Below are 10,487 nucleotides of genomic sequence, written 5' to 3'. Positions count from 1 at the left end.
GATATACTGACTTTAATTCCTTTGAATAAATACCCAGGAGAGGCATTGTTGTATCATATGGTGGTTCTATATTTAGATTTTTGAGGAATCTCCATACTATTTTCCATAATTGACGTACTAATTTTCACCAACAATATGTAAGAGTTGTCTTTCTCTGCGTCTCCTCCAGCATCTGATATGTTTCATTTTATTGATAGTAGCCATTCTAACTGGGGTAAGACGATATCTCACTGTGGTTTTGATTTGCATTCCACTGATGATTAGTGATATTCAGCATTTTTTTGTATACCTCTTGGCCATTCTTATGTCTTCTTTTGAGAAATGTCTATTCAGATTCTTTATTTACTTTTTTAATGGGATTATTTATTTTTTTGCTGTTGAGTTGTTTGAGTTTCTTGTATATTTTGGATATTAGTTCTTTGTTGGATGAATAGTTCACGAATATTTCCTCTTATTCTATAGGTTATCTCCTCATTCTTGATCATTTCATTTGCTGTGCAGAAACTTTTTAGTTTAATATAGTCCTAGTTGTCTATTTTTGTTATTGTTACCTAAGTTTTTGTTATTGTTACCTAAGTTATTGTTACCTAAGTTTTTGAGGTTTTAGTCATAAATTATTTGCCTAAACAAATATACTGAAGCATTTCCCCTGTGTTTTGTGGTAGTAATTTTATAGTATTGTGTGTTACATATAGGTCTTTGATCTATATGAGTTGATTTTTGTATGGGGTGAGAGCTGGGGGTCTTTCATTATTCTGCTTATGGATATCTAGTTTTCCCAGTACCTTTTATTGAAGAGACTGTCCTTTCCACAATGAGCATTCTTGGTACTTTTATCAAAAATCAGTTAGCTGTAGATATGTAAATTAACATCTGGGTTCTTTACTCTGTTCCACTGGTCTGTGTGTTTGCTTTTATGCCAGTATAATACTCTATTGGCTATACAGCTTTATAGTATAGTTTGAAGTCAGGCAATGTGATGGCTCCAAGTTTATTAATTTTGCTCAGGATTACTTTGGCTATGTTGGGTCTTTGTGGATTCACATAAATTTTAGAATTTTTTTTCTATTTCTGTGAAGAATGCCATTGGTATTTTGATACGGATGTCACTGAATCTGTAGATTTCTTTGGATAGCATATGAGTCCGTTTTCATACTGCTACAAAGAAATACCTTATTGCAATCCTTTGGAGGTGTCACGTTTCCTTGCTTTTTAATTTTGTGTGTGTGTGTGTGTGTGTGTGTCATTATGTTCATATTCAGACATACGGTATAATAGTACTTTCTTCCAATTTTATAACTTGGGTTTTGTAGGAAAATACAGGAAAATATATTTTTGTATATGTGTGTCTCTAGTATCGGTTGGGCAGGGTGCTTTGACTCTGATTCTAGGTGCAGAGCCTTGTAGTCTTGTAGTATCTGTATTATTTATACAGCTGTAACCGGCTTTAGTCATATTTGTGGTTTCCTCAGTGGGTTAGCTGTGGTTATTAGTGGAGGCTATGCTGAGGCTTTGTTGGGGTCAGGAACACAGGCAGGCTGGTCCTTAGTGGTGATGGTGGGGGGGTTAAGTATGCTGATCCTTGGGTTCCCAGCTGGTATACATGGGCACCAGAGGTAGCAGGTTCAGGGAGGCCAATCCTTGGGACTCCAGGGGCTTTCCCAGGAGATGACAGTGGCAGCAGTTAGCTGGGCAGCAGGCAGGCCATCAGGCCCCTGAAAGGCATTCCTGGTATCAGTACTGGCTGTGGTGGCATCAGACAAACCCTTGGATCCCCAGGCAGTATGAGTGGAAAGCAGTGATGGTGGCAACATGGTAGGACAGACAGTCCCCAGATCCCCACATGGTATGTATGAGTGGATGCCAGTGGCAGTGGTGGTAAAGGGTGGGTGGTCCCTTTCTTAGGCTTCCAGGAGAAATGTGTGCAGATGCCAGCAGTGGTGGATAGGGTGGGTCAATCCTCAGGTCCCTGGAAAAGCTGTATGGGCACTGGCATGCTGGGTGGCCCCATGCTCGGGTCCCTGGAAGGCATGCATAGGAACTGGTGGTGGCAGGCAGGATGGGTCCATCTCCAGGACCCTAGAACACATGCATGGGTACTGGCAGGTAGCAGCAATAGGTGGAGTGGGCCAGTCCTCAGGCCCCCATGGTATCCACAGGTGCAGGCAGTGGCTGGTGGAGCTGATCAATGGCTAGGCCCCCAGAAGATAAGGGCAGGTGTGAGTGGCAGCAAGCAGGGCAGAGCAGTCATCAAGCCCTTTTATGACACACTCTGGCACTGGCAGGGAAAGAGTTGCAGGTGGTGGGCCTGTCCTCAGGCCCTCCAGTGGTGTCCGTGGGAGTAATGATCCTTAGATTTCTATCTGTAAAGTAGAGATAATAATAATACTTGACTCCTTAGGTTATAGTAATTATCCAGTAGTATAACATATGGAGAGTTTCTAGCATAAAACCTAGAATATAGAAGGTGTTTCATAAGTAAATGCTATTTTCCTGGAGATAATGGTTTACTATTTGGACGACACACTGGACTATGTATCAGGAGACATGAGTTATAGGTATATATTTGCCACTAACCAGCTGTGTCACCTTGGGACAAGTTACTAAATCTCTCTAGTTCCCAGTTTATAAACCCAGAAAAAGGTCTGTGTCACTTTTTCCTCCAGGGTCGCTGTGAGCAAATACAATTCTATGAATTTTTATGACTTCATACCAGGTAAGAAGTAGCATTCATTTTCCTTTTAAAGTGGCGTTTGGTCAGGTACTTCAATGGAAAGTCTTGTTTTGATTATTAAAACCTTTTCATAATTCATTGCATATTCAAAAAAATGAAACTCTTTTTTTAACTCGTAAAATTTGAATACCTGATTAGTGCACATTTCATATCTGTTAACTGTGCATCTGGATTTTCACAATTTAGCATATAGATACATTTGGTAGTCAATTCTGTATTTATAAAGAGATATATATATGTGTGTGTGTATATATATGTGTGTGTGTGTATATATATATATAGTAGAATCGGAAAGATACCTTTACTGACATTTTGTAGCCCCAGTTCTTGATGTCAAGGTCAAGAATTTAATGAAGATCACAGGCAAAATCTGAACAAAATACTAGTCCATTTGGACTGAGCTCATTCAGAGGATGGTGAGCATTTCTTCTGCTGAGCTTGGTGAAGGAAGTGGAGAAATAGAGAAGTGGAGATGACATAGTTAAGCTTTGCCATTGATCATACCAGTCTTATTGTCAGATTCTTCTTCATTTATAGCAACAGTATTTGTGGATGCATAATTGGCACTCTGCCAACATACAGGGCATAGCACTGCAAATGGAAGCCAAGAAGGTGACATGCTAGAAACAAAATCATGAAGGGATAATAGAAGTAATGGAGAATAGATTAAGGTCAATCTATTGATACTAATATTGTACTTGCACTGTGGTCGGGTCATGGATTTGTTACCTTGTCCTGTTCTTTCCTGTGATTTTTTTTTTTTCTGCAAGATTTGCTTATATGAAGCTTTAAAAAAATCCTAAATGTGAGCAGAATATACTGACTCATATCTATCCCCAAAGCCCAGCATTTAAGTTGCTGCTTTATTTCTTACATTCTGACCCTAAGAGGCTTCATACTAAAAGAATTTTGGACACTGAGAAAGGTGCAAAGACTTGAAAGCATCCTTGAAAAAATATCAGTGGTATCAAGTCCACAATAGATTCACCTACTGAGACTGCCAACACACATTCCTTAGAATCATGAAAGTCAAGTCCATGCTGGAAAGTGAAATGCTGCCAAGGACTATTCTTTAAAATGACCAGCAATACTAATTTCAATCACTGGTGTATGTGCCACTCGTCTTTATTATTTGACTTGCTTTTTACAAATCTATAAAATAGGCATCTGTTCAATCTGCCTCAGAATATTTTGAAAGCTTATAGTCAAAGAGTACAAATGAAAGTACTGGGAAAACTCAATATGTGGATTTGTAAAACATCTTTTAAAAAACAGCTAAAACTATTATTTTTCAATTTTCCTATCTGTGTTTAGAAAAAAATCATTAAGAGATGATCATTTGTGATCCTATGATGAAATAGGTGTCTCTGGAAGCCCACTAATGCACTATTTTGTAGCTGGAATTGCACTGTTACCCTTCCAGAAATGAATTCCTGCTCTTAACCTTCTGGAGAACAAAGCCTTGGCTCTAGATTGGTGTTTTCCCTCGGATATCATTGTTATTTCCTGGCATGAATAAACTTCTTCATTCCCTTGCATTTCAGTGGTTCAACTTTCTACCTCATCTTACCTCTTAGTGTTTTGTTGTTTGACTTTAACACAGGAGCAAACCCAAGTACAGAGATGATATTCAGAGGAAGTCCATAAAGAACCGGAGATCCTTGAGAGCTCTTTGATTTCCTTGCCACTCTTTTATTTTAGAAACAAATTCTTCTCCTTGGCCTTCAGATACCTACGGTGTCTCTTTTGTCAAAGTTGACCCTCTAGCCTGTCTGGCACTCCCCCTTAAGCCTTCCTTCCTGAACTCTGATCTCTGTCCTGTGGCTGTGATCTTGGTTCTTCTTCTTGGAATAATTCTCCTGCAAGCTCTAATATATTTGGCTTGTAGCACCTAAGAGCAGATTTCTTTTTTGGTAACTGACATTCCTCCAAAGAGAGTTGACTGAAACTAAAACCCACTCCTTCATGCCACTTCACTCTGTCACCCACTAACTGATCATTATAATATAGTAACCTCTTGCATAAAATTGTACCTCAGTCATGCAACAATCATTAATAGCCTCAAACTTAACCATCCTTTCATACCTCATGACTTTACTCTTGCAATTAAAAGCACATATTTAAAGTCACCCACAATGTTGTGACATACCTGGCTTGAATTTGGGTCAAATAATTTCAATTTTCTAACCCCTTCATTTTGAATAAATATAAAGGCTAATAAAACTTAATTAATAATATGTTCAAATATATGTAAATGACAAGCATTGAGCAACTTTCATTAAGTGTTACATCAGCAGCAGCAGCACCATCATTTTCTCATCCTTTCCAAACCTAGAATTTTTAGACTACTCAAATGCCATGTATCTCCAGTTCGGGACCAGGACCACAGGATTCCACTAGGCTATGCAGTCAGAAAGGAGAGTGAGTGAGGCCTAAAGCTGTAGAGCAGTAGTTTCCAAATGGAATCACTGGAAGGAATTGACACTTCTCATACCTAGGAGGGGCCAACTAAATCAGGACCCTGGGGCGAAACTTTGAAACCAATATTAAAGATCCCTAGGTACTTCTACTCTGCAGCCAAAGTTGAGAATCACTGTTTTACAAACAGCCCATGTTTCTGTTAAGTCTACCAGAAGCAATTTAAGAGCTCCCTTTCTGCCCTCTGAAAGACAGTGACTTGCTTCACGGCAGCAGGTTTTCCCAGTGAAACAAACAGCAAAATCAGACAGAGGTGGACCATCTAGGAGTGGAAAGCAGGTGGTAGAGCATCTGGGCTTGAAGACTGGTCAAGACAGATTTCATGTGCCTGAGTTTGACTCCCCACTCAGCCATTGGATAACTGTGTAGCCTTCGTCAAGTTATCCAATGTCTGTAAGATTCAAAACCCCTTTATGTAAAGTGAGGCTAAAAATAACAATGAGGTCACAGTTGTGTAGTAAGGACTACATGAAATAACATATATCAGTTAACTTAGGCCATGTAGCATGCAGTCTTTAGAGTATACAACCATTACTCTTCTTCTTCTTATTAAGAAAGTAGGGGATCAGTTTGTCACATGGTCTTCTAATAGTTCCTCTGAAGTCACATGAAAAATGAGTAAAGGTGGAAAGTAGCAACTTTTAATTCATGTTATAAAGTTTTATTTGACTTTATATCACCATTTGACATAGTAGGAAAAATCTAATTGAAATCATAACCCAGGATCAAAGGCATATGCTTTTCCAGGATATTATTCAAGGCCCCATGCAACAATCAAATTTGCATCAAATCTTCCTATCCTGGCTTTCAAATCATATCCTCTTAGAAATAGTAGGTGTTCAAAAATATTCAGTGCATTTCAGTAGGGGTATCTCTTTCATCAGATTAGATGGTCCATATGGTTGGAACCTATGTGCCTGGCATTGTCCTAGTTATCCCAGACTCCAGGAACAACCATACCGTTATCCATAGGCTCAGAGATATTACATAATATGGCCAAGGTTGTACTTCTAGTCAATGTCAGCTATCTCATCTGAGCCCAGGTGGGGATGACTCAAAGTTGTACTATTTCCCATGCAATGCAAAGACAGGGTCAAGAGGAAGACAACTGGGCTATAAGAACAAAGAGGAGGACAGAAACGGAGGTAACATTCTGCTCCTGCAGATTTATACTTTTCTTATCATTTTCCTTGTACCCAAGTGTCCTCCTGCTTCCTTTTCCAGTGATTCCTCTGGTGGTGGCGGTGCCATTCAATCTCTCTGTCAGTGTCTCCCTCGCTTTTCTGTAAGAGAAAAAGATAAGCACATTTTCAAAAATGAGCACAAAGGGAGCTTATATGTGTTAGTTGAATAATTATTAGAACTCACAGGCTCTATTTAAAGATTTGGATAAGAGCCCTACACATGGGACTGGAGATAGAAGAGTGGCTTGAAACTCCATCTCCTGCATTGCCACTATTTGCATAACCAACAGGACACTGTGTCAGTTTTGGATGAATTAGATTTTTCACAGCGAAGGTTAAGACAAGAACAAGGGATTATGGTATATTCTAATGAAGTACTGGACCCAGTGATTCTGTGTCAATGCAGTTGAATAATTGCCTGCTTGTGGGGGTTTAGATGATTTGCCCAATTATACATGCTTTGGAAAAAACTAGAGTATATCAGTGGTGATTGCTATACAGCAATGAGTGAAAAATCGTTCATAAAAGCTGCACATTTTGATAGCTTCTGGCTCTCTGAAGTTTTCTGATTTGAAGCTCTAATCACTCCTGCTTATTCTCAACCATGAGTAAATTATTTGAGAAGTGTCAGACACATTTTACTCATCATGAAAATGTACATTTTTCTCCCAAATAAAAGGAAAATAAAATATTACTTTCAACTGGTAAAATAAAAAGCTTTAAAATAACTTGTTCTTAAAACTAGTTCTTAGCTTCATGCAAAATAGAGGAAGCTTTATAAAATAAAATAAAACAGATATTATCAAATATTTGAATTTGCATCAGGTTATGAATAATTGCAATTTAAACTACATCTAAATTTAGAGAAATTTATATGTATTTAATCTTAAGAAAACTCCATGTTAATGTTTTGATGCTGTCACATTAATAGAATCTGAATCAGCCAATATCAAACAAAATATAGCAATAACTTTTCTAAAAATGTGAGATTGTGTGTGTGCATGTGTGTACATATATATGGTAATGTATCATCACTACTGAAAGTGTCTCTATCGTTTATAAGAATGAATGGGGCCAGGTGCTGTGGCTTACACCTGTAATCCCAGCACTTTGAGAGGGTAAGGCAGGCGGATCACGAGGTCTGGAGATCGAGACCATCCTGGCCAACATGGTAAACCCCATCTCTACTAAAAATACAGAAATTAGCTGGGCGTGGTGAGATTACATGCCTGTAATCCCAGCTACTCAGGAGGCTGAGGCAGGAGAATCACCTGAACCAGGGAGTCGGAGGTTGCAGTGAGCTGAGATCGTGCCACTGCACTCCTGCTTGGTGACAGAGCAAGACTCTGTCTCAAAAAAAAAAAAAAAAAAAGGAATGAATAACAGTGCATAACTCTAAGGAACTCACTGTGTCCAATCTATTTGGGAATACTTTTTCAGTTTTGCACTACTTTTGAGGGCAGATGCTAGAATATAAAGCAGAGGTTGAGGTTTGGTTTAGAGCAAATATCAGAGCACATCATCACTCCAGACTGAAATAGGTAATGACAATAATTCTTTTTTTTTTTTTTTTTGAGACAGAGTCTCACTCTGTTGCCGAGGCTGGAATGCAGTGGCGCAATCTCAGCTCACTGCAAGCTCCGTCTCTTGGGTTCACGCCATTCTCCTGCCTCAGCCTCCCAAGTAGCTGGGAATACAGGTGCCTGCCACCACTCCCGGCTAATTTTTTGGATTTTTAGTAGAGACAGGTTTCACTGTGTTAGCCAGGATGGTCTCGATCTCCTGACCTTGGGATCCGCCTGCCTCGGCCTCCCAAAGTGCTGGGATTACAGGTGTGAGCCACCGTGCCCGGCCAACAATAATTCTTTATACAAATAAAATGTGGTATCCTTGGTTGAAGGACTTTAAAATAGAAAATAAAATAATTTTACAAATAAAGTTTTATCTGATCTTGAAAACAGTTTAAAAATCAGTCTAAGTATTTCATTGTTGTTCCCATTTTACATAGCAGAAATTGTAAGTGATATTTGTCCAAGATCAAAGTGAATTAGAAGCACCATCTGTTATCAAACCGTCTATTCCTTGTTCTAAAGTCTTAACATTATGCGCTGCTATGTACCAAGTGCTCCTCAGTGCTTCAACACTTCTTGTTCAAGAGAAAGTATTTGCATTTTTCATTCAATTGTTCATTTAAGAAATATTTACCATGTGACTTATGAATGCTAGTCATCACGTATACTAAGCAAAGTAGACAAAACTCCCTCCCTTTTTGGAATATACATTCTAATATTAAAAGACAAAATGACATTAATGAACTCCTCCAGTAACCTAAAATTGTTGGGTTTGTTTCCTAAAATTATTAAGTAAATTTGATCCTAACATACAAATACAACTACCTATGCAAAAATTATAACAGTGAGAAATTATGACCGTGAAAGATAACTGATCTAATCAAATCCCATCTTGTCATTAGTATTCAAACTGCCCTTAATTATTCCTCAGCTTGGGCTTAGCTAATTCGGGGAGATATTTAGTTTATAGTTTAAATGATAATAGCTCTTCCCCAAAATCAACCACCTTTGTAAAGCTAATGAAAAGACCACCAGGCTAGGAGGATGAGAGGAGCCTGAATTCTGCTAAGCTGTAGACATAAACAATTACCTACCATTATTTCGGAGGTCACAAGATATGCAACTTCCCCAGTTATTCCTGCAGATAACATCACTATTGTAGAACCTAAGATTGGCCTTTTGAGATGTCTTTTCAGGGTTGTTTTTTTTTTTTTTTTTTTTTTCTGTGTCTGATGACCAGTGGCTTCACCTGGACTTGCACACTGATGGCTCCACCTGGACCCACCAGTCACTCCTGTGGCCCCTCCCAGAAGCAACCTAGCCTGCATGAGGACCGTTTCCCACATTTCTGATTGTACCCCAATGAATCAGCAGCCTCTCCAGCCCCCTTCTCTTTCCTTAAACTATCCTTGAAAAACCCAAGCCTCCAAATGTTCAGGGAGACTGATTTGAGTAATAATAAATCTCCAGTCTCCTGTTCCTCCAGCTTTGGATGAATTAAGCTCTGTATTGCGATTCCTCTGTCTTGATAAATAGACTCTGCCAGGGCATCAGGCAAAATAAACGTATTGGGTAGTTACACTAAGTGCTTCAAGAAACATCCTATGGCTATTCTTGGACTAGGATTCCGAGGTTCTGGTTTCTCAATGTTGTATTACAACTTACTATGTGGCTTGAACTCTATTACTCTTGATATGAACATCAATATCTTTAAGAATACTACACAAACAATGCCACCTGTCAGAAGCTATATCATATTGCTGTTGAGAGGGTCTGGTGAACAGTAATTTCTTGAGGCACATTTTGATGAGTAAAGCATTGCGTTTTTTACTATGCTTCCTTCCAATTCTTCCAATGTTCTTCTCCTTTCCTCATAACAATTTTTTTTGTCCCTTTCCTTTTTCTTCCCTTTTTCTCTGATTTAAACCAGTCCTAGCCAAGAACACAGAGAAAGTTCAGTAGAACTTCACGGAATCTATCTCATGCTAGATCTTTTTAATGGACATATATCAATATCTGAAGTGTTACGGGTGTGGGTTCCCATGTCCTTCAGATCAGTAATTTTTCTATTTAAATGTGTTAATTATTTTTGCATTATGCATCAGAACGTCAGTTCCACTTTAATATCTGCTTTTAGGACAGAAAAAAATGAAGAAAGTAGGATAGAAAAATACATCTATAGAAGAATAGTATGTTTTCTGAAACAGTTTCATTTTTGTTAAGTTTATATCACCTAGGTTACCAGATAGCACAGGTATAAATTTTGCACCAACCAGTTTTTGTTGCTGTTGTTTTTGGTTGTTAAAATCTGTAGATATTTCCATGTATAGTATCTCGAAGAGTTCTGTAAATCTTAGATATTCATCTACTGTGTCTCACTGGCAAAGCCCCATAAGTTATGGCCTTTTTACATTTCATATCTTATCACTTTTGAATGATTATGTCACTGTTTTATTAGAGGTTTTGTAATTACCCCTTATTAAAGTATTATATAAGTAAAAGTCTTCAAACGTTTAATCA

The 10,487-nt window shown here is 38.4% G+C and overlaps 1 long non-coding RNA gene across 1 annotated transcript in view; it reads right to left on the bottom strand.

The window, feature by feature from the left end:
• Positions 1-5,851: 5,851 nt before the first annotated feature.
• LOC103880492 overlaps positions 5,852-10,487 on the bottom strand; it is a 445,167-nt gene continuing 440,531 nt past the window's right edge. Inside the window, exon 3 of the long non-coding RNA XR_641568.4 lies at positions 5,852-6,495. This is a non-coding gene — a long non-coding RNA (uncharacterized LOC103880492). The remainder of the gene's footprint in view (positions 6,496-10,487) is intronic.

This window comes from Papio anubis, chromosome 18 (assembly GCF_008728515.1).
Source record: "Papio anubis isolate 15944 chromosome 18, Panubis1.0, whole genome shotgun sequence".
Taxonomy (NCBI): domain Eukaryota; kingdom Metazoa; phylum Chordata; class Mammalia; order Primates; family Cercopithecidae; genus Papio; species Papio anubis.
Note: the sequence above shows the minus strand (reverse complement) of the source record. Positions and strands in the feature narration are given on the sequence as shown.